The sequence below is a fragment of the Bombus fervidus genome, chromosome 3 (genome assembly GCF_041682495.2).
Source record: "Bombus fervidus isolate BK054 chromosome 3, iyBomFerv1, whole genome shotgun sequence".
NCBI classification, from domain to species: Eukaryota; Metazoa; Arthropoda; class Insecta; order Hymenoptera; family Apidae; genus Bombus; species Bombus fervidus.
In genome coordinates this window covers 17,019,262-17,039,564 of record NC_091519.1, presented here as the reverse complement: position 1 = coordinate 17,039,564, position 20,303 = coordinate 17,019,262, and the positions used below count along the sequence as shown (strand labels likewise).

At 39.6% G+C, this 20,303-nt stretch overlaps 1 protein-coding gene and 1 long non-coding RNA gene across 3 annotated transcripts in view; one reads left to right on the top strand and one right to left on the bottom strand.

Moving 5' to 3' along the window:
- The window catches only part of LOC139985361 (uncharacterized), a 126,085-nt gene that overhangs the window by 28,317 nt on the left and 77,465 nt on the right, over nt 1-20,303 (bottom strand). For both annotated transcript variants that reach the window (XR_011799402.1, XR_011799401.1), the window contains exon 2: nt 11,685-11,808. This is a non-coding gene — a long non-coding RNA (uncharacterized lncRNA). The remainder of the gene's footprint in view (nt 1-11,684; nt 11,809-20,303) is intronic.
- Nucleotides 1-20,303, top strand: part of LOC139985357 (somatostatin receptor type 2) — a 76,455-nt gene that overhangs the window by 29,698 nt on the left and 26,454 nt on the right. The gene's annotated exons all lie outside the window — the stretch shown is intronic.

The following is a 20,303-nucleotide window of genomic DNA, read 5'->3' as shown; positions in this document are numbered from 1 at the left end:
CCAAATATCAGCGATCCAAGCCACACATGCACGACTAGATTACCGACAACCAACCGATGACTGCCACCCCGGTTGCCTATATTTGTCTTGGGACACGGAACAATATTTATTTCGCGTTATTTCCCACCCTTTGTTCGCGCACACGCTGCTACCTGCTAATACTATTTATCATTTTCGTGGCCTGATTTCTCTTCGAGCTTCTACCAGCTTTAATAAGTTCGTGCCATTTATTTCTTTATTATTTAGGAGCTTCCAATAGCATTTCTATATACTATTGGGGTTGGCAATACCACCTAATGACAAAATCCGCAATCGCTTAGTTGCCAACCCAATATAAACACCGATGGACGATCGATTTTGGAATATTCGCGATAATTTACCGATTGATAATTATCAGCGGAATCGACGAAAGCGGCGAGTTACACGCTATAAATCTTTTCTTCGTAATTTTGCAACTTTACGTCAGATAGTATTCCTTGCGCGTGATTTTTGTACAGGGAAACTTTGGAACGCGCGTTGGAAACGTGTCACAGATCGGGCATTTGTTCGCTGGTGGAAAGCGATCCGCGTGACCATTTTGCGAGGATGGAAATGAAGTTGGGAGAACCGTCATGGAAATTTCGGTCGTGTACAAACGTTAGTACGATTCTGTGGTATGGTAACGACAAGTTGAAGAAAGGTCCAACCGTGCAGAGTTCAAATTACGGAGCCTAAAAGCTGGAAGAGGAAGGAGAATTGAAGTCACAGAAACCTACATAGCGAGTTATCGGGTCAATGACAGTCGTTTAAGGAGTAGAGCAATAAAACGGATAATAAAAGAAAGAAACGTGTAAAAATTGCGTCGTAAAATTGGAATTATCGGGCGTTGATGTCGTTTAACCTCTTAATGCTCAAGCTCGTGTCCTATACGGATAGCAATTTATATGTATTTATTAAATTTATTTACTCTCATAATGAATTTTGATGACCAAGGGTACTTTAGAATTTCTGATATAAATATATTGGTATATTCCACCACTTTGATGATTTTTATCGTTCGTAGCTCTAATCGCCGCTCTAACGATTAGTGAAACACGGATAGAAAGAAACAAAATATTGCTAAATCTGTAATTAAGCCGAATAATTGCGAACACGTAGAGATTAAATATGAATCTATTAACGTGTGTGTGCGCATATACGTTAACGTTAAGCAAGTAACGATCATCCGTCGATTATATCGAAACGACGTTGATCGCAGATTTTCATTCTCACGATCAGTAAGTAACGAAGCAACGACGGTTGTTATATACAACGGTAATAATAATTTAACGCCAACATGGCCACGAACGTTGGCGTTAAATTATTACTCTTATTATACGGTAACGCGTTGACACGCCACATGGTCATCATTCCAAACGATATGCCAGTGCGAGGAAATAGTTGTCTAGCGTAATATCCACCGTCTGCTTATCATTCGTCACGTGAAATATTCCCAATCGAGTGGCGTTATCGGTCGTCTCTTTCCTCTATGTACATTTACCGATGACGTTCCACGCCAGCGTGATTCACTTTTAGGCTCGATGATCGAACTTCGTCGCAGATGTTTCTGACGTTGAATCTCGATGTTTATTCTTCTAATTTCAAATCTAAATGCATTTCTTAACGTGAATTGTCTTCTCGACAGCTATATCCTTTGCTTCATCGCGAATCGGCAAACTTTTATACAGAATCAATATTCGTAGAAAATTGGACGAAGCGAAACGGTACATGATGTTTTATTCATCTCGAACAACACGTATTTCTTCGATCGCTTGATCCCATCGCGAAACAGACCTCGGGCGTTTCTCGTTCGATTTTCGGAAATCAAAGGCCGACTTAACCGTTCCATTTTCTAATCGAAAGAACATCGACGATTTCACGAGTCGATCGTGGACGGCACAACGCGCGGTTGTTCGTTATCCCGTTCGACGAGCATACGGGTCAACGAGGGTTGGAACGGGCTGACCATTTCGCGGCTGTTTTCGAAATTTTACGGAACCACGTTGCTTTTAATCGGACAAGCCAGCGCCGGCAAAAGCGTAATCGTTTAACAAGCTTGCCATGTAATTGACGCGCATTAAACGTTTTAACGAGCGACGAAACGCGATAAGATATTATGGAAATTTCATTGGGACCTTAATCGCCTTAGCGATATCGACCTACTTATCGTTCGTTCTATTCGATTTTCGTCCTTTGTCCAATCGTTAATCCCCTATTTGGCTGGTGTCGCGTTTCATCGGTGTCGAGTAGGTCTAATTGGTTCACCGTGCCGCGTCTAAAACGTTGGATCCGCGTGTGGCAATTACGCGACCGCCATCTGCTCCCATCTGGCCTGAACGCGAATCACACGATGAAAAGAACGTAACTAGAGCCTTTGTATATTTTGCACGGAAAGTTTCGATGCTGATAACCGTGCCTGTAAAGAGGATTTTCGTAAATATAGTAGGAAAATGAATAGCGAGCTATGCGAGGAGAGAGCAGAGTGATTAAAAACGGAGATTAAAAGTACAGTGGAATTTTCCATTGGAACGAACTTTTAATTAGTGCTTGATTAACTGAAGTTTTCTCGATGAATCCGCCTGTTTTCATGGAAATTTTTATTCGAATCAGAAATCGAATCAGAAAATAGGTAAAGAGAATCGGCGACGTTTCGATGTACTTATTAGCGTTCTATTTCAACCTAGTTTCCGGAAAAACGTACGTTTCTTACTTTGCGCTGTCGTCGTTATAAGTCGTTTATCCTTCGATAAATTCGGATAAATGCATTTTTCTACGGTATGTTGTAGTTTATCGAATCTTAGGACGAAATAATCATTGCACGATCTCTGCGTTATTATTTTTCGAGAGATTCTTCCATTAGGAAGAATAAAAGAAATTGAACGGACTAAAAATGTTCTATGTACTCTTCGTCTTTACGCTAATGTATCGAAACCACTAAATTATAAGTATAATATAAAATATAGACCGCTAAATATCGTGACATGATAATTCTGATTCATTGCAATTTTCATGCAAACACCGTGACCAGGCAAACAAATAAATATTATTAGTGGAACGTAACGATACTCGAGAATATTTCATTGAGAATAATTGAGCGACAACATGGACAACGGGAAAAGCGAATTCGCGTGACGATAATTTTATTAACCGACTTATGCGCGCGACACGTTTCAAATTCGCCGAATAACGATGAATTTTCCCATGGAACCGGCACAGTTTCGCGCGTTCCCTATAAATTTCGAGGCATTTCATTTGTTACCGCCAAACATCGATTGGAGAACGACGGATTAAAAATCCTGCCAGTCTGCTTTCACGCGGACACGTTGACAGAATATAAAGCTGTCGCTCGCTACCCCGGAAATCATAGCTGTGGAGACAACGGGACGCGAAATTACCGGTGTAAGGCTTCCTCGAACAGAGAGATGTCTTATTGAAGCTATAAAATTCGCGATTTATTACAAACAAGTTCGAGGAACCGTAAATGCCTCGAAGATCCTCTCCAAGTTGACTGCAAGACCTCTTCAAGTTGAGAACTTTTTAACGGTTCACATTATTGCGTCGCTCGAAGGCAACTCTGAATTCAGTTGCAACTTCTATTGTAAAGGACGTTTTGGGAAGTTGGCGTCGAACTTCAACAACACGTAGTGTTCGTCGAAACAAACAGAAAAAGACTTAATAAAGCTGGGTCTAAATATCGTTATTCATTTCAGAGTTACGAGACTTTCAACGAAGCATTTTCTACTTGCAGATGTTACATGGTAAAGAAACGATTGGTCACGCGCAATTCTCGTACGACAACAGGGCTAACGTTTGTTTATTCGAAATTCTCGTCAACTGCTCGCAGAACTTTTCTTCTGGCACGAACTTTCTGAAACGCCATGTATTTAGAGTGAATGTCTTAGACGAGTCTGCAGAATATTTAATTTTCACTGTAAACGAGAAAAATTTCAGCGAGAGAGCCATTGCGCTTTAAAAGAACGTGCTTTCTTCGTTAAGCTTCCTGTTTAAGTGATTTAAACTTCGCCACAGAGTAATGTTCCCTTAGTCGCCTGGCGAAAAAGCAGCGCGTCATAATCTCGTATTTCGTGACGAAACATCCGCTGGCCATTAAATTTCTGCGCATTTGCATATCGGATAGGGCGATCGAGGTTCAGCCGTGTCGAAAGAACATCCGTAAAAAAGTTGACGGATCGATCGGATGATGTACGAGACTGTGAATAATTATAGCTAGATCCGTCATGGTGTTGCACGTCCTACGTTCTAATTGATTTTCCGTGATCATTGGCGCTCGAATGCTCGTGGATCCGACGTAGGCGTTCGCGAGGTAAAATTTTCGCGAAGAGAAAGAAAAAGAGAAACGGCGCGTGTTCCCGGAAGAAACGAGAAACGCCTCGACTTGAATGCCGAAACGCTCGATGTAGACGATCGATCGAGCGATCGTTGTTGAACTCGCGCTATTGCGCGAATAGCGATTTATCACTGCGATTTATCAACACGCCTCGCTGACTTTTCTTCTCGCTACGGTACATTTACTCTGGTAATTATCTCGTCTTCGTACCTTTCGAAGAGTGGCGCGCTGTTAATTGTGTAAGAACGCAGTGGAAACAATGTCCTGAAGAAATTAAACGAAAGGGTGAATTCGCAATCCTCTGCAACGTGACTGATTGCCTTTTATAAATAGGTTTTTTTTTTACAATGATTTATCGATTAACGATACCAACAAATTGACAATGCAGCAAAGAAACTAGGATTATTCTACGATATCGATCAGAATCGACATGCAGAATTATCTTGAACTTCGATACGTCGAGTCATTTAAACCGAAGGTAGTCAAATTACCAGCACCGATGCCTCATATTACGTCACAGGCTGTCGCGTCCGTTGACAACTCAACAAATACACCTATGGAGGACCACGTTTCGTAAACAACGTTTCCATTTTCATGAAACTCAATCGGTCTGCTGGGAACGAAACGCCCATCAGAGAATTCGAACTTCCTCGAAGTTGGTAAAAAGAGATCCCTTTTATGAGGGCTGACACGAAAGAGGCTAAAAAGAAGCGAGTCTTTGTTATATCGGGTTTGTTACTAATGGAGAGGCAGCGCACGAAGCGTAATGGATTAGCGAGATTTCAAGTGTAACCATTTCGATGAAACCCGGTTCAGAAGCGATATCGTTCGATAAACAAAAAGAGCGACTTTTCTTAGCCTGCTATCTTGACGCCAGGCAAAGACAAAGCGATCGATTTAACACTGGCTTCGTTACAACAGGGAAGAGGTTCCCTGAAATTTAACCCTTCTATTCTTCCATTATCCTCACGATTAAAAAAGAAAACGCCAGGCGATATTTTAACCGAATAAGAATTTTTACCAGTGTCATGATCGCTACAGACTTTGAAATATTTATGGACTCTACGCTTTTATCTCTTAATCCATTAAGGACCAACGTTGCGTTAATACAACGTTTCATTTGCAATTTTTTTTTTTTTCTTTTTTACAATTTACATTATCCAATTCTATCTTCTCACGTGACGACTATGAAGTCGTTCCAAGAATCCTTCATACCTTTTCGTCGCTACTCCTTGTAATTAATTTTTAGAATTTCGACCGACGTTATTAATTAGTAAATTATCGTACAAGGCGTTGCAGGTAGTAAATATTCGACCAACTCGCAAGATCGATCACTTCCATAAGGAGATTAACAAAAATTATACCACTCCTTCCTTCCTCGTATAACGTCTGGCGGAAATTTCCAATAGAGGAGCGAGTTAACAGAAGACTAATCGCAGAAGAGAACGCGTGACCAGCCACGAACGTTATCAACGCGAAGCTATCGAGCTCGGTATAAGAAGCTTCTGTAAAAGTGGGTTTATTGGCAATTATTCGGCGAAGGTGGGGTACCGGTGATGAAAGACGGCTTGTTTCAAAAATCGGTCGGTGTCGCTTTTATCGTCCGTCATAAAAACCACTGCAGGCTCGTGGCTCGTTGACTAATTCGTAAACAAGAACATCGCGAGGCTCTGTATACGATACGGTCGAAATTATGCATGGTTATAAAACGTCATAAAAGCCCATCCCTTGACCTGAAAACTCAACGTTACCTGCCGTGAAACGAAACGGAGAACGAACCGAACGTACGTACCTCTTTTAATTCGTCGATTCGTGGAAATCGAATTACAAATGATCGGCTCGCACCGAGACGCTAAATTCATTCGTGTAGCAGTATTTTGCGTTACTCAACCGGAGAAATTACAGTTTGAACGGGGACACCTAAATTGAGGTTTTAAACTGGCGAGCGCCCTACTTCCAGTACGATCTTCGTTCTTTTTCTTCTCTCCTTCTCTCTCGATCGCCATGTAGTTCTGGGGATTACGCGAAAGTCGAAATGGCAGCAAGATAATTAAAGAGGTACTTTTAGGCTCTTGGTCTATGAAATCCTGGCGAGATTCACGTGCTTCGGATTTCGCGTTCGAATTTCAGAAGCAGAAAAGAGGTGCTCGAATCGGACGTTCCGGTAAATCCAATTCCCTCTTCGCGACTTTAAGAGCGTTCAATTTATCTTAAAACCCCGCCGCTTCAAACATCCCGCTCATATTTTAAAGATCCTCTCGTTTTTCAAGCCTTGGATCAGCTTTCGGCTCTTGAAACTTTCCGAAAGATCGCGTTCATCCGGAAATCGCAACGAATTTTCAAAATGAAGAATAGCCAGGATAACCGTGCACCTGCTTCGGGCATTCGCTCCTCGCGAAGACGAAAACCTTTGAAACTTCCGCTCGCGCACTTTATTCCACCTTTCGCTTGATCCTTTAATAAATTTCTCAACGTTAGCGCGTATTATGTAACTCGGTGTTTCGTAGATACGGGCAAATACCCGAGCCGTACGTATCTGTCGAAATAATTACATGTAACAGTTGTTCCTGTTCTCTAAAAACAGTCCAGCAACGAGTGCTCGCGAAAGATAAATGGTCCTCGCGTGTTTCTGTGTGTTCTTTGGGAAACGCGGTTACTTCCAAGACCACCGTGTCGAACAGCAACACGGTCGTGAGTACCTCGCTCCTAAAATATCTCCACCGGTAGAGAAAAAATGGTCACGCCGTAGTTAGACGACTGAATCTTATTCTACTGCAAATATAAATTTGATATCTATAGCGGCACTCGGCAACGATGTATATCGTCGAAGCGAAGTGCCTAACGAGCCATCAATATCCCAACGGTGCTTCCGCCGAATCTTCGAGGAGAAGGCGCGCGTGGCAATGGTCGCGGAAGCGTAATAAACGCGTGGATAGTAGGGATATCGAAGGACGACAAAAATAAAAAAAATCCACCCCGATCGACAGTTAAGTTTGAACCAGGAAGCGATAAAGTCGAGCTGTAACCGGGCAGCGAGATTGACTAGCGAAACCAAGAGCGATTAAAAGAAAATTGTTGTTAACAAATATATTGTTGACCTAAACACCGAGTGATAATTTAACGCACTACACCCGATATCACCTCATATCTTACCGTCAAATTTACGATGTAACGTAAACGTGGTAGAATTCCACGTTCATCGTTATCGATACGCGTAATTTCTCTTTTCGATTTTATGTTAACAATTCCTTAGAACATGGAAAATCCTGTTTGTTCGTTAAAACGAGAGTAAGCTTGAAACGCGGAAATACGAGGATCGCGGCAAGGTTAATTTTGCAAACATTATTCAGATTCAGCTTTTAGAAAACCCTCGACCGAGTTGTTCGACATATCGTTCGCAGCACGGCAAAACGCGATACGTCATTTTTACGGATCAGTTCCAATCAAACAGCGTTTATTGGAAGACATTATTCGCTTGGTAATTATAAAAGTACACAGAACAACCGCAATCTGTAATACAGCGTATCGTCGAGTTAACGAATATTCCTCATCCACCTAAAACCGAATCACGTTTATTTCCGATGTGGCGAGAAATCGACCTCGGTCCAGTTGTTATTCCGTATCGAACCGACTGCTATTAAACGCGCGTGACGATCGCGTTCATTAAGTTGGAATTTCTTTCGTCCAACTTTTTGATCCGCTGTAGATCGTTATATTTTTAACATATGGTCGGTGTGTTTGTGTACGTGTATCAGTTGGTTAACGAGATAGCGGATGAATTTCGGAATTCGCGCTGTTTCGCCCGAAAATTCCACGTAATCGAGTTTCATTTTTGCACTCTAAAGCCTTGCACAATATGTGCCGGCTGATTTCACCTGCATTATTTAAATAAAATATCGACGTTTCTGCTCTGTTAAAACCACCGAAGCGCATCGAAATGGAATTATTCGTAGCTCTGTTTTATAAATCAATGAAATTTTCCGAATATATTTTACATTTATTTATATTAAGCTTGCGTCTATCCGCTCGAACTTCGTATTTTCATTCACGGATACGCTTCTGTATCGCTTGCGTCGCTTATAACATTTATCGCGATTTAATTCAACGAAAGTGTGTACTTTGGATTTAATTTCAAGTAATACATGAAATTTTCTCTGTAATTAAACTTATATTTCATCGCATTCACCACGATTTTAGGATTAATCGGACCACATATTACACAGTTACGTGTACATCAGAGTACAGAAGAATCGTACTTATTCTTATTTGTGTTACGTTTTCCGATGTATGAACCTATGCAGGTCGATAATTTCTTTTAGGAATTGAATATTATCAACCGTGTACCTGGATAACGAAATTGAAAACTATACGCAAAGCGGAATCGACGTTGGCTTCTGAAACACTCGTCATAGTAACATACTCCATCGTATAGCATATTTACCGTGTCGCTTCCGAAAGTAGAAAGGGAACGAAGCTGTTGGACATTATACCGTAACAAACGAACACAAAAACGCAATTATCTCCATCAAAGTTCAATATCATGGTTGTCGTAATTGTGCCTGATATTCCTATCTCATATATTGCAGAAATACTTTTTCCTTTTAGACGAACAAGGATGATTTTTAAAAACGGAGTTATTGCAATTTTCTTTGTAATTGTCGAAGAAGATTTCGATACGCTCAAAATTCGAGTTTGGCGAAAATGAATTCAACCATTGGGTTCAACCATCCATCCATCCATGTTGATGTACATATCCAACAACCTGACAGACTTACATTTTTCATATTGTCTCCCTAACGCGTCGTTCGAGTATAATCAATCTTGAAAACGAAAAACAGTCGGAATTCGTCATGCTATTCGAACAAGCGTACGTCTATTCAAAGACGCGAAAAAAAAAAAAACAGATGCGTTGCGAAAGAAAATTGCACAAAAATATTCGACGATATCGGATTAAAAAATTCTTGCCGAGAGATACGTTGCAGTCGAGGCCATCGTGAAATGGAAAACTCATCAACGACTTTCGTTAAGCTGTTGTAATCAACTTTGCCGACGCTTCACGGTAGTTATTGATATAATACATTGTGCATGTGCAACGTGCGACGTGTATCGAACCGGGAACAGGTTGTCTCATTTAATCAAACGAAAAAGTAAAATCGTGTTGCGAGAGGACGCTTTAATTATTAAGCTTTCTCCTTCATTTTATTTCTTCCATATTTCTGATACTTCTTGCGTCTCTTTTATCGCGAACGTTCGCTTCCTGAAAGAAATGGCAATCGTAGAATCGCGACACTAATTAGAATTACAGTTAGTTACAAAATGCTATTAATTTGGTTGAAAGAAGATTAGAAATGAAAGTCCACGTACTTAATTCATCAGAGACTATTACAAGTCCTTTTATTATTTTTATCATTATTTATTACGAGTTCCTCCAATTACCGTTCTAATATCCATACTGTGTTCTTAGAATATGAAGAAAGTTCGAATCGATAACGTATTCAAGAATGACACATTGTCGACGAATCATCGTGGAAACCTCATTGTGCAATATTAATAATGAGCGATACATAGGCAAACGCAAAATCCTTCGTACCGTGTTTGTCACCGGATCGTTATCAGCGCTGTCATCGTCGCTACGGTCTTCTTTTCTTCTAACACTCTTTATCTTCTTCTCGTAATGGCAGCTTGCGTAACACCGATGTTATCATACTACGCGATTGAAAAGTTAGAGAAAGCGTGATTTGTTACTTCCAATGGCAAAAGATTTCCTCCGATTCTTTCACCGTTTGGCTAGAAGAAAACTTATGAAAACTTTATTTGAAGAGTCGCGCAAGACGATTGAGATTCTACGGGATTACGAGAATTCCTCGTCTGCAGGAAACTCGCTACAGGATTAGATAAAAGTTATTTTTTGAGATATTACGGCAGTGAGACGAAATATTGAGAATCGAACGAACGTTCGTGCTAAATTATCGTTACAGAATGTACGGCGATTCGTAGAATGCGCGTGGAAATTTAGTTGCATATGTCGGCAATGAGTTGTGCGCGTAAGATATTTAGCGAAGAAATTCTCTAAAAGATATTTTGATATATCGAAAGACGAGCTCATTCTCGATGACGTTACAACAACGAAATTTATCAGCAATAACAGACCACTCTTGGAGAAATCGATCAGTTGTCTAGAGGGACATGTTGCAATCTTATCGAGCAAATTGATCGTAGCCGATGCCGTGGTAAAATTTAAGACGAAAAAGGAGATTCGATCGTTCCACGAGATAATTAAAGTCTGCAATTCTCGCCAAGTCAGCCTATAAATTAGTTTCTACCATTTACCGCTGCTTAATTCAGACAGGGACAATCTAACCTGACAATGAAATGCGCTCTTCGATAGGTCGAGCAATTCGTTAAACGTGGTCGAGTAAAATCAAAGTACTTCAGAGTTCGATTCTCACACTCCGGTTACATACGAGCAAAAGTATGCTAAATTACGTCTAAACGAGAAAATTATATTTCGTCGGAAGATCGATAGTCGTCATCGAATAATCCTGTTCTTCGAATAATTCGTTTAATCTCGATTTCGTCTTAAAAAAGAAAAAAAAACTTGAAGTACTCAACACGCAGAATTCTAAGAACCATTCAACATCCATTTTTCTTCGTGGAATTTATAGGGAAAAAGGTAACCAACGGTGAAGTTTTACTAAATAGCCGACGATAGCGGAAAGCAAGTTATTGTGTCAAAATTTTCGTCCACGAGTAATGGCCTTTTTATTCCGACGGAACTGCCTCGCAAGAACCGGAACCCGCTGTCACGCGCAGCCCTCGAAAGAAATTCTTCCTTTCCTTTTCCGGCAACCCTACCCGGACAAGTTAAGATACCGTAAATCTTGTTGATCCTCCAATGAATAGCCATTGTTGAAATAATATTTGGTAAAATGCGCGAGAGAACTGAACCACCGAATGCAACCTAATTTTTTGGGACGACGATTTTTCAGAAAATTTCCGCGAACGTCTTACGAAAGATTCTGATAAAGCGGCAAAGGACACAGGCAAAAATTTACAAGATTATGTGGAATTGCGATATAAGATAAAGTTAAAAGGTTCAGAACACAGGATGCCAGCAGGCAAGCTCGGTTTCCAGCATGCTTTAAATGAAAGCGTTTTCGTTTCAATCAGATTTAAAACGTTCCCTGTAGCCCTATCAGAAAATACATTATCGCTTGGTAGGTGACAGGATGCATTTTCGGGGACGAGAAAAGGCAAGAGGTCGAGCAATACCAAAAGAGAGAAACCTAGGAAATCGAGTTATCAGTGAGGTATCTACCTTTCCTTTTGCCATTTTATTTCACATTCGCTGCGGGATATAAATACGTTTATCTCGTCTCCTCCCCTTTGCATCTCGCATCCCCAACTTCAAGAGATTTAATGTTACTTAATTGAGAAGCTTCCTGAAAAAAGAAAATAGTCTACGATAAACATCGAATATACTTCCCAATCAAGTAGAACTCGGCGAACACTCGAAACATTGGCAATTACACTAGATTTTTCCATTATTGGTTTCGTTGTTAACTGCGAGTTGGAAGCTACGCGCAAAATTGTTCGCTTATCACGATCGGATAACGATGACGGTCGACCAATATTTTTCTTTTTGCAACAGTCTTCAACATTTTTTAAGAAATTACTTTACGACTTCATCTTATTACTTTCGATATTTTTGCTACCGTTGCTGTTTTAGTTCAAGAATTTGCTTTTTTTCAGACTCGTTTAATTTTTTCCGCGTCCCACATACTTACAAATTTATATAATATTGTACTGTAATCTTTACTCGTTGATAGATCATGAACTACTCAGCAATTTCTAAACATATTAACAGAGTGTGCTATCATTTCGTTCTTAAAATAAAACAATTTTTTTTTATTACACACTAAACCTCATAATATTTTTAATTATTTTCAACGAACCGCATATCCTGAGCTCATAATGTTTTGACATTATACGTTACAGACGAAAAACTTCACTTGACGAGGACTGTAATTCAATCATTACGAAGTTTGTATTTATTCTACGAATATAAAAGGTAGAACATTCTTTAAGAACTACCGTAGCCTATCGACTCAAACGCTCCTAACATTGACTCAAACATACTTATTTATTCTTTCAAAAGGATAATTGTACCCTGTCTATCTTTATTTTCGTATTCCTGTAGTTATTATTCGAATTACTTCACTTGGATAAATATTACAATACGTTCCCCATAAACGAATAAACGTCCATGATTTACTGATAAGAGTAAGAATTGCGACTCGTAAACGAGTTTAGGTCGCATTCTCAGTTATGTACCACGATCTAGCTTGTTATTCCACACGAATGGGTTGAATACGTCGAATGGAAAGAAACGCGAGGCAAAGAAACGAATCGGTTGAACGCGTATGAATAGATCGCGTATCGATCGATACGTTCCTTAACTCGCACATCTATTCAATTCCTTTGTAAAAGATCAAACCAAAGCGATCTCAAACACCTGCTCGATGCCTCCTCGTTCACCTTAATGTACACTTCATTTATGCTCCAGTGAAGATAATATGGTCGGATGTAACTGTAATGAGGTCGAAGGTCGGTTCTATCTGTACGAAACGACGAAGCAAGCCCTGCCACGGAGATTTACGTGTTTCCCGCTGGAATTTGCGACAGCGTCGATTATTATCGACCGGTATCGCCGATCGTCTACGAAATTACCTCTGATTAATAGTTTCGTTCCATTTCCTCGCGTGTTCTTTAGATAACTGCTGCTATCTTTATCGTAGGAAGCAACGCAACATCGTGATGTACGAAAGTCTGTTCGAAAAAGGGGAGAAATATAACGGAAGACGCGAAATCAGTGATAGTTTGGATAGCAAGCTTGTCCTTTTACCATTCGCTTTAAAAGATTAATCCTTTCACGGTGGAAACACACGAATTCTCAGCACCACGATATTTTAACAAAATAACTCGTATTTAATTCTGTAGCGAGGTTGCGGCAACCATTCTTCTTAATATAATCCTAGTTATCTTCCCTGTTTCTGGAGCTAAATTTTCTGAATCTTCTCTGTGGACAAATAACGAACGGTTGTGAGTGATAACCAACCCTTTTTGTTTCCTATTTCTGCTGAGCATTTCTGCAGTATTTTAGAAAGACTATTTTCTCACAGGCTGAGAAAAAATTCCGTTTCGAAAAAAATGAACAGAGTAAACCTGATAACTCGTAGTATATCCAGGTTGGAATGCAAGAATAGAAAGAGACAAGCTAAATGTTAGCAAATATCGAGCCACGGCTGAACCTTAAAACAGCTACGCAAATATTACATGAGCTTCCCTTTTTTCCTCTATTATCGATCGTATCCCTGGAGAACAAATAGTTGGCGAAATAAAATTCACAAGCGTGTCGGGTCACCTAGAGCACACAGAATAGAACGCTCGAAGCTCTCTTCCTGGAAACTGTGTCTCAGACTGTCCGACACTGATTATTCCAAGTCCACTTCCGAATATCACACAATGTACGACCCGCAGTACCGCAATTAAAGCTCCCCGGAAACGTATATATCGCATGCAATCAGTATCGTACGAATTGCCTCCTAATAGTCAACCCCTTTGACGGAACTGAAAGATTTCGTAGTTGAAGCGCATCGCGGTCTATTGTCGAACGAGGAGCTGAGACGCGGATATCCTGCGATCGAGCTTTCGAAAGTTTCACCGAAAATAATCGCAGCTCCCTCGTTGTAGCATTCGAAGCGTCGTTGTTTTTTCCAGAAGAAGAATAGTTCCAAAGTGGAAACTCCTCGCCTCGTTTTTTTCTTCTTCTATTCGTCGGTCAACACAAGGTGGGAGCTGTTGCGCTCGAATTTCATTGCAAATACAAGGTACGAGGTAAACAAAGTTTGAATCGTTGTAGTCCACCCGAATTCCCCCGCAGGGTGAAGCGTGAACGTTGAAAGTTTCGTCGATTTCTCTGCAAGATTCCAAGAGAACAGCGCGAAAATTTCATTGGTATTTACTATCCTTTCTTTCACGTAAAAAAAGTTTCATTTTGTCTGTTGCTATTATGGGAACAAATTTATTAGCATTAGTAATTTGACTCGTGGTTTGTAAAATTTCATTAACGATATTAATTAAATCGCGTGCAGGAGGGCAACCTTGAAACCAGTGATCTAAAAATTAATCCATCGTAGCGGTGATCGTTTGAAAGTTGCGCAGATTTCGATCGATACAGTGACAGTGACGCGATTGAATATAACAAGATTTACGACGAACGGAATTTCCAGTTGAAAACGCGATTGCCGTGCGACGAGCTTCGCTTTTGTAACTGAACCACCAGATTATCGAGCGATTCAGCGATTTTTGGTTCTTGTTTCCGAGCGAAGAGAATAGTTCGAATTTTCCTCGTAGCAGACTTGCGTTACGTAAAAACAAGTGACCTTGCTTTCGATGATAGATCTCGATGACTCTCGATGTTGCGCTTAGCGATGTTGCCCAGCTATTTCCATGAGAGGATCGAGTTGGTGATGCAAAAATTTGGCGATCGTTTGAAAATTGCGCAGATTTCGATCGATACAGTGACAGTGACGCGATTGAATATAACAAGATTTACGACGAACGGAATTTCCAGTTGAAAACGCGATTGCCGTGCGACGAGCTTCGCTTTTGTAACTGAACCACCAGATTATCGAGCGATTCAGCGATTTTTGGTTCTTGTTTCCGAGCGAAGAGAATAGTTCGAATTTTCCTCGTAGCAGACTTGCGTTATGTAAAAACAAGTGACATTGCTTTCGATGATAGATCTCGATGACTCTCGATGTTGCGCTTAGCGATGTTGCCCAGCTATTTCCATGGGAGGATCGAGTTGGTGATGCAAAAATTTGAGAGTTTATTCGTAACTTGGTACACGCGTATGCGAGTGAATATTCGCAAAACTTGGTCCATGCGCATACTTTGCATGCCGTTGATGATTAAAATGCGCTTTGTTATCATTGTCGTATTATTGGCATTTCGAATGTAATAAATGTCAACGTTCGTGCACGAATGAACAAATCACTCTATGCGAGCACTCTACGAACTAATATGATGATTCGACTAATCTGATAACTTTAATTTTAATATCAATTAAAGGGATCAATGCTCCATACTGGAAGAACGAATGATTTATTATCGATGGAATAGGTATGGCGCTATAAAAGGTTAAAGTTTATGCGTTTCGTGTAATTCGCGGCACACGATGAAATATAAGCAGCCAAAGAACTAGTTGAAATTTGCGCATATCCAGAATTATTTCTTCCTTTGCCGCGTATCTTAAAACATCGTGTACAGCATACGATATAAGAAATTAATTCTATTATTAGTTATTTTTCGCAAATAAACGTTTGCAAACAAAAGTAGCACAAATAGTAACAAGCCTGAAATAAAGTTGAAACAATTGTCACGTTTCTCTATGCCTAAATTTTACAGTAAATTAGTGCAGCTTTCGATTAGTTCTTTAAAAAAGAGCACCGCTTCGAAGGAGATGGTGTCTATGTGGTGTTCGTTTCTAAATATGCTACGGCTGGCCAGAAATTGAAAATCAACGCTGGCAAGTCAACTTCGTTTCAGTGATTCAATTAATCGAGTTGCACGGAAACGATCAAATTTCTATTTCACTTCTGTTGCGAACGTTTGCTTCAATTATATTCCGTCATACGCGACGCGAATTTTCTCGTCGATTTTATTCAAAGATTCAATTTGCTCGGAGTATTCGCGAGTAACACGAGCTGCAGAAAAAGGAGCGACGATCGTGTAATTTAGTTTGGAAAGTTTAGTCCACTCAATTCAAAGCAGTTAGAATTCCTCGAGCTTCGCCACTCGTTCTTGCCATTCCGGATTGTCGTCAGCCTCAACGACGATTTCTTACGACAGTTCTATGATACTCTACATTGACACTTTCCATCGAAGCGAATGACATTTTCCTGAGCCGAATGCGAGTTTCCTTTTTGATACGATAGACTACTGACGAGACTTCAATCTGGTTTTCATAAGCAATTTGATTAAAATGCGATCTATCGAACATCGAGGGTTTATTAAAAATTGTTGAGGTTATTAGATGTACGTGAATACAAAGGAGCGCGTGGATAAATTGTAAGGTAGAAAATATATTTTAAATACCGAAGTGTAATTACAAATCGGAATATAATTGAGCTGGTCCAGATTCGACTGAAAAACCCTGAAGCCAACGTTGCGTGTCTACTGTTTATGGTCTGCCTTCGACTCGGTCTTTCGTCTACACGCTGTCGATGGCTTCCGTGCTTGAGAAAACTAAAAGACCGGATGTAGAGTTTTCTTAGAAGCGATGACCACTTCAACAAAAATGTCTCAGAGCTACTGGAAAATGTAAAAATGTATTAGGTTGTCCGAGAAGTTTCCTTCGTTTCATAGGGCGATCTCAGATGAACAACAATTTCTGTTTTATATTATTTTATTGAATTAGGTATGATCAATTTCGTTATATTTCTGTTACTATGTTCGTGCATGATTCAATAAACTAATATAAAACAGAAAACATCGTGCGTCTATTATTTCCTTATAAAACGAAAGAAACTTTTCGGATAACCTAATACGTACAAGGCCTCTCATTTTTTCATTCTCGATTTTCGATAAAAATCCGATATTTTAATTCGCCTATCGTTCTAGTTAGTATTTAATATTTAATGTTTAATATTTAACACATTTTAAAAATATTAATAAAACGACGAAAGAAAGGTAAATAGAAAGAGACAGTGGAAAACGATGAAGAATGTATTAGGTTTTCCGAAAAGTGTCTTTCTTTTACAGACACGTCTTTTACGACAACTCATCTTTATACAAACATAAAAAACCTAATCTGTCAAAAGTTGTAATTTTCATCTCGATAAAACAAAATGGATCATACGTAATTCGATAAAGAAATATAAAACGAAAAATGTTGTGCATCCATTATTTCCTTATAAAACGAAAGAAACTTTTCGGACGACTTAATATGATCGATTTTTAGAAGTCACCCATAAAAAACCCATAAAACCTACGAAAGATATATATGAGAATTATTTGCTTGGAAGTGAATCAACAAATTCAGGAATATCGTACAAAGCAGTAACGTCGAGTTTGAAAATGATTGAATCCCGCGAGAAACTGGTTTTAAGGGCTGCAGAATTTGAATGCGGCGACGGGAAAGGAAAAAAGGAATAAAAGTTTGCGAGTTCCGGTATAGAATTCATTGAATTCCGCAAGCTCGGCTTTCAATGGCTTCAATGTTCAAATGTGAAACTGTTGGAAATAAAAGCTAGGAAACACCTGCGAGCACGATCACAGAGATACGTTATTTATTGAAAATTCAGCTTCTAACGTCCCTTAAAACTGAATATTGCAACAGTTAAAAGGAAAAAGGAGTAAAAGTTCTACAAGTTCTAGGTTTCACCGAATGCTGAAAGCTCTATGTCTCGCGTTCCTGGAATTTAAAGTTGCAACGGTTCGAAGCAAAAGAAATAAAAATCCTCTGACTTCGAATCCTTGATTTCATGGATACTGATAGTTCTGCTTTTAATTCGTTTAAAAATGATGACAGTTGGAGAACGAAAGAAACGAAAACCCTACCGAATCTCGAGAAAAATCGAGAATTCGTTTCACACGAATCTCCGCGTTCTTTTATTGGTAGAATTCGAATTTCATATGGTCGAAAACAGAACGAGTGAAAAGTAGATGAATTCGATGAATGTTGTCGAAATTTAAATACATTTGAAAAGTTTTAGTTTGAAATATGTATTTGTAGTACCAATGGTACGTGAAGGGTCGTTAATGGAATTGTAAAAGTAATATTGATATTGTAAGAGCTTATTGGAAACGTTTAACGTGCAATAACGAACCACTGAAGATAGAATTGGAAGTGAATGCTAGATGATGGATTTTCCGTCAATTTTGTAAGGTTCGCTATCGTGGGGCAGAAATGTTAATTAGTCTGTAACGAGAGCACGGTTAATCGAGCAAGAGTAAAAACTCAGGAATACTATAAATCGACTTGTTCGAATTAATTAAGCGAAGCAGTTCGATAACAATCGCGTCCAGATTAAATTGAACGCGTCATTCAGGAAGATCGATTAACAAAAATTCAATTGCTTCGTACTTTCCATTTTCTTCGTACATCTACGTGGACGATGATATCCTCCCTGGGGGTAGTCATCCACATGTTATTTAGCAATTAAGCTAGAAGACTGAAAATTATCCAGCTGGACAAATTGCAAAGTACAAAATTAAATAATAATAAAAAAATCTACGTGGACAGTGGGAATGAAAAGTAATAACGAAAGCAACAAACACCCATTAAAAATAGTAATCGTTTCTCAATAAAACCATAGACGCGATCGATAGTCGCAGATTTTGTGCCCGATTGAAATTGTTTGTAATTACAACTTTATTGGCGCTTTTCTCGAATTGCGTAATGTTTCTAATTAAAATTAGGTTTACCTTAGTTCAGACGCAGTTGATTCGCCACCGATGGTCAATCGGTGTTGGATACAAAGGATTTGAACGATCACGAAGCTCCGGATAGACGATTCGGTTAAAGGGACGCTTTGTCGGCTAACAAACCATGGCATTAACGTCAATCCTACTCCGCATCGTTGGACGTCGTTGCCAATATCAAAGTAGTCGGTCAGTCTCGTCGATTATCAATCATCTCGTTATATGTCGTTCCGCCAACATGTCGATCTTCGCGATCCGGCTGATTAGGTGGGTAATAAAAACAGAGTAATATGAAAAGCTTATCACATACGCGAATAAACTAGTATCGCATTTGATGAAGGGAGAGCGAAGGAAGAGAGAAACGTATTACGCAGCGCGAAGTAGAGAACGCAATGTCTTAATGAAGAATCTGTTCAGTGATAAAATAGGATGAGGTTCGAGAATGGGGCACGTGTTGATAAACTCGATACTTACAACGTTTGTTACGTATAAAACGACAAAAAATAGATCTTGCCGAGGACGAGTGCGTTGAAACTCTTTTTAGATTAATTTTTAGAAGAATCATTTTTCAAGGGAAATGAAATTACTTTTGCTAATTTTCGTGCGATGAAAACATCGGGCTTCCTCGAAGCACGGCAAGCTCCCGCGTGGTTTATTTGTCAGTGCCACGTAATCCGGGCAACGCATTGGCGAAGAAGCGAGTCTGTAAACTCCGTGGCGGAAAATTTATCGTGGAAAGAGCTCGTTACACGGCAGAAGGAGCAACGCCTCTGCATGGCAGCACAATTGCTGCGACACAATAGGAGCGCTCGAGAATCATTCGAATGATTCATTCACAGTTTGTCACGTAACGTAGAAAACAGGCAACGATTCGCTTTAACGGAATGGGTAGCCGGTTTCGTGCTTATTCGCGAAAACTCGGAGACTTGGATGCGAGAATCGAAGAGGATCGGAATGGAAGTAACGATCATTTTCGATGACCCAGCCACGCGAGGTAATCAGAGACCAGTAGGTACAAATTTAGCAGGATATCTAAGCTCGAGACAGTCCAAACGTTGCGCGCATAAGCCTGCTGTAACAAGCTTTGTTGTATTGGACTAGGCAAGCTAGGTTTAACCGAATATCTATATATCACACCATCTGAATTTCATGCGACGTCCATCTTACACGACCAACGGAATTACAGAATTGATAGCATTGGGAAACTTTAATGCAAACGTTATGAATTATCTTTAACCTCTTGGCTTTTAATATTCAAGCATTCAGAGGTTAAACAAAATTTAATTGACGAATATGGCCAAATTCGTTTGAAAATTGTAAAAAATTAAAACTAAACGTTAAAATTTTCACGAATTAAGAAATAAGATTGTCAATTTAATAAATTGAAAATTCTATAAGCTGCTCGCTTTAGAAATGTATTTATTCTGCTAAAAAAATTTCTCGAAAT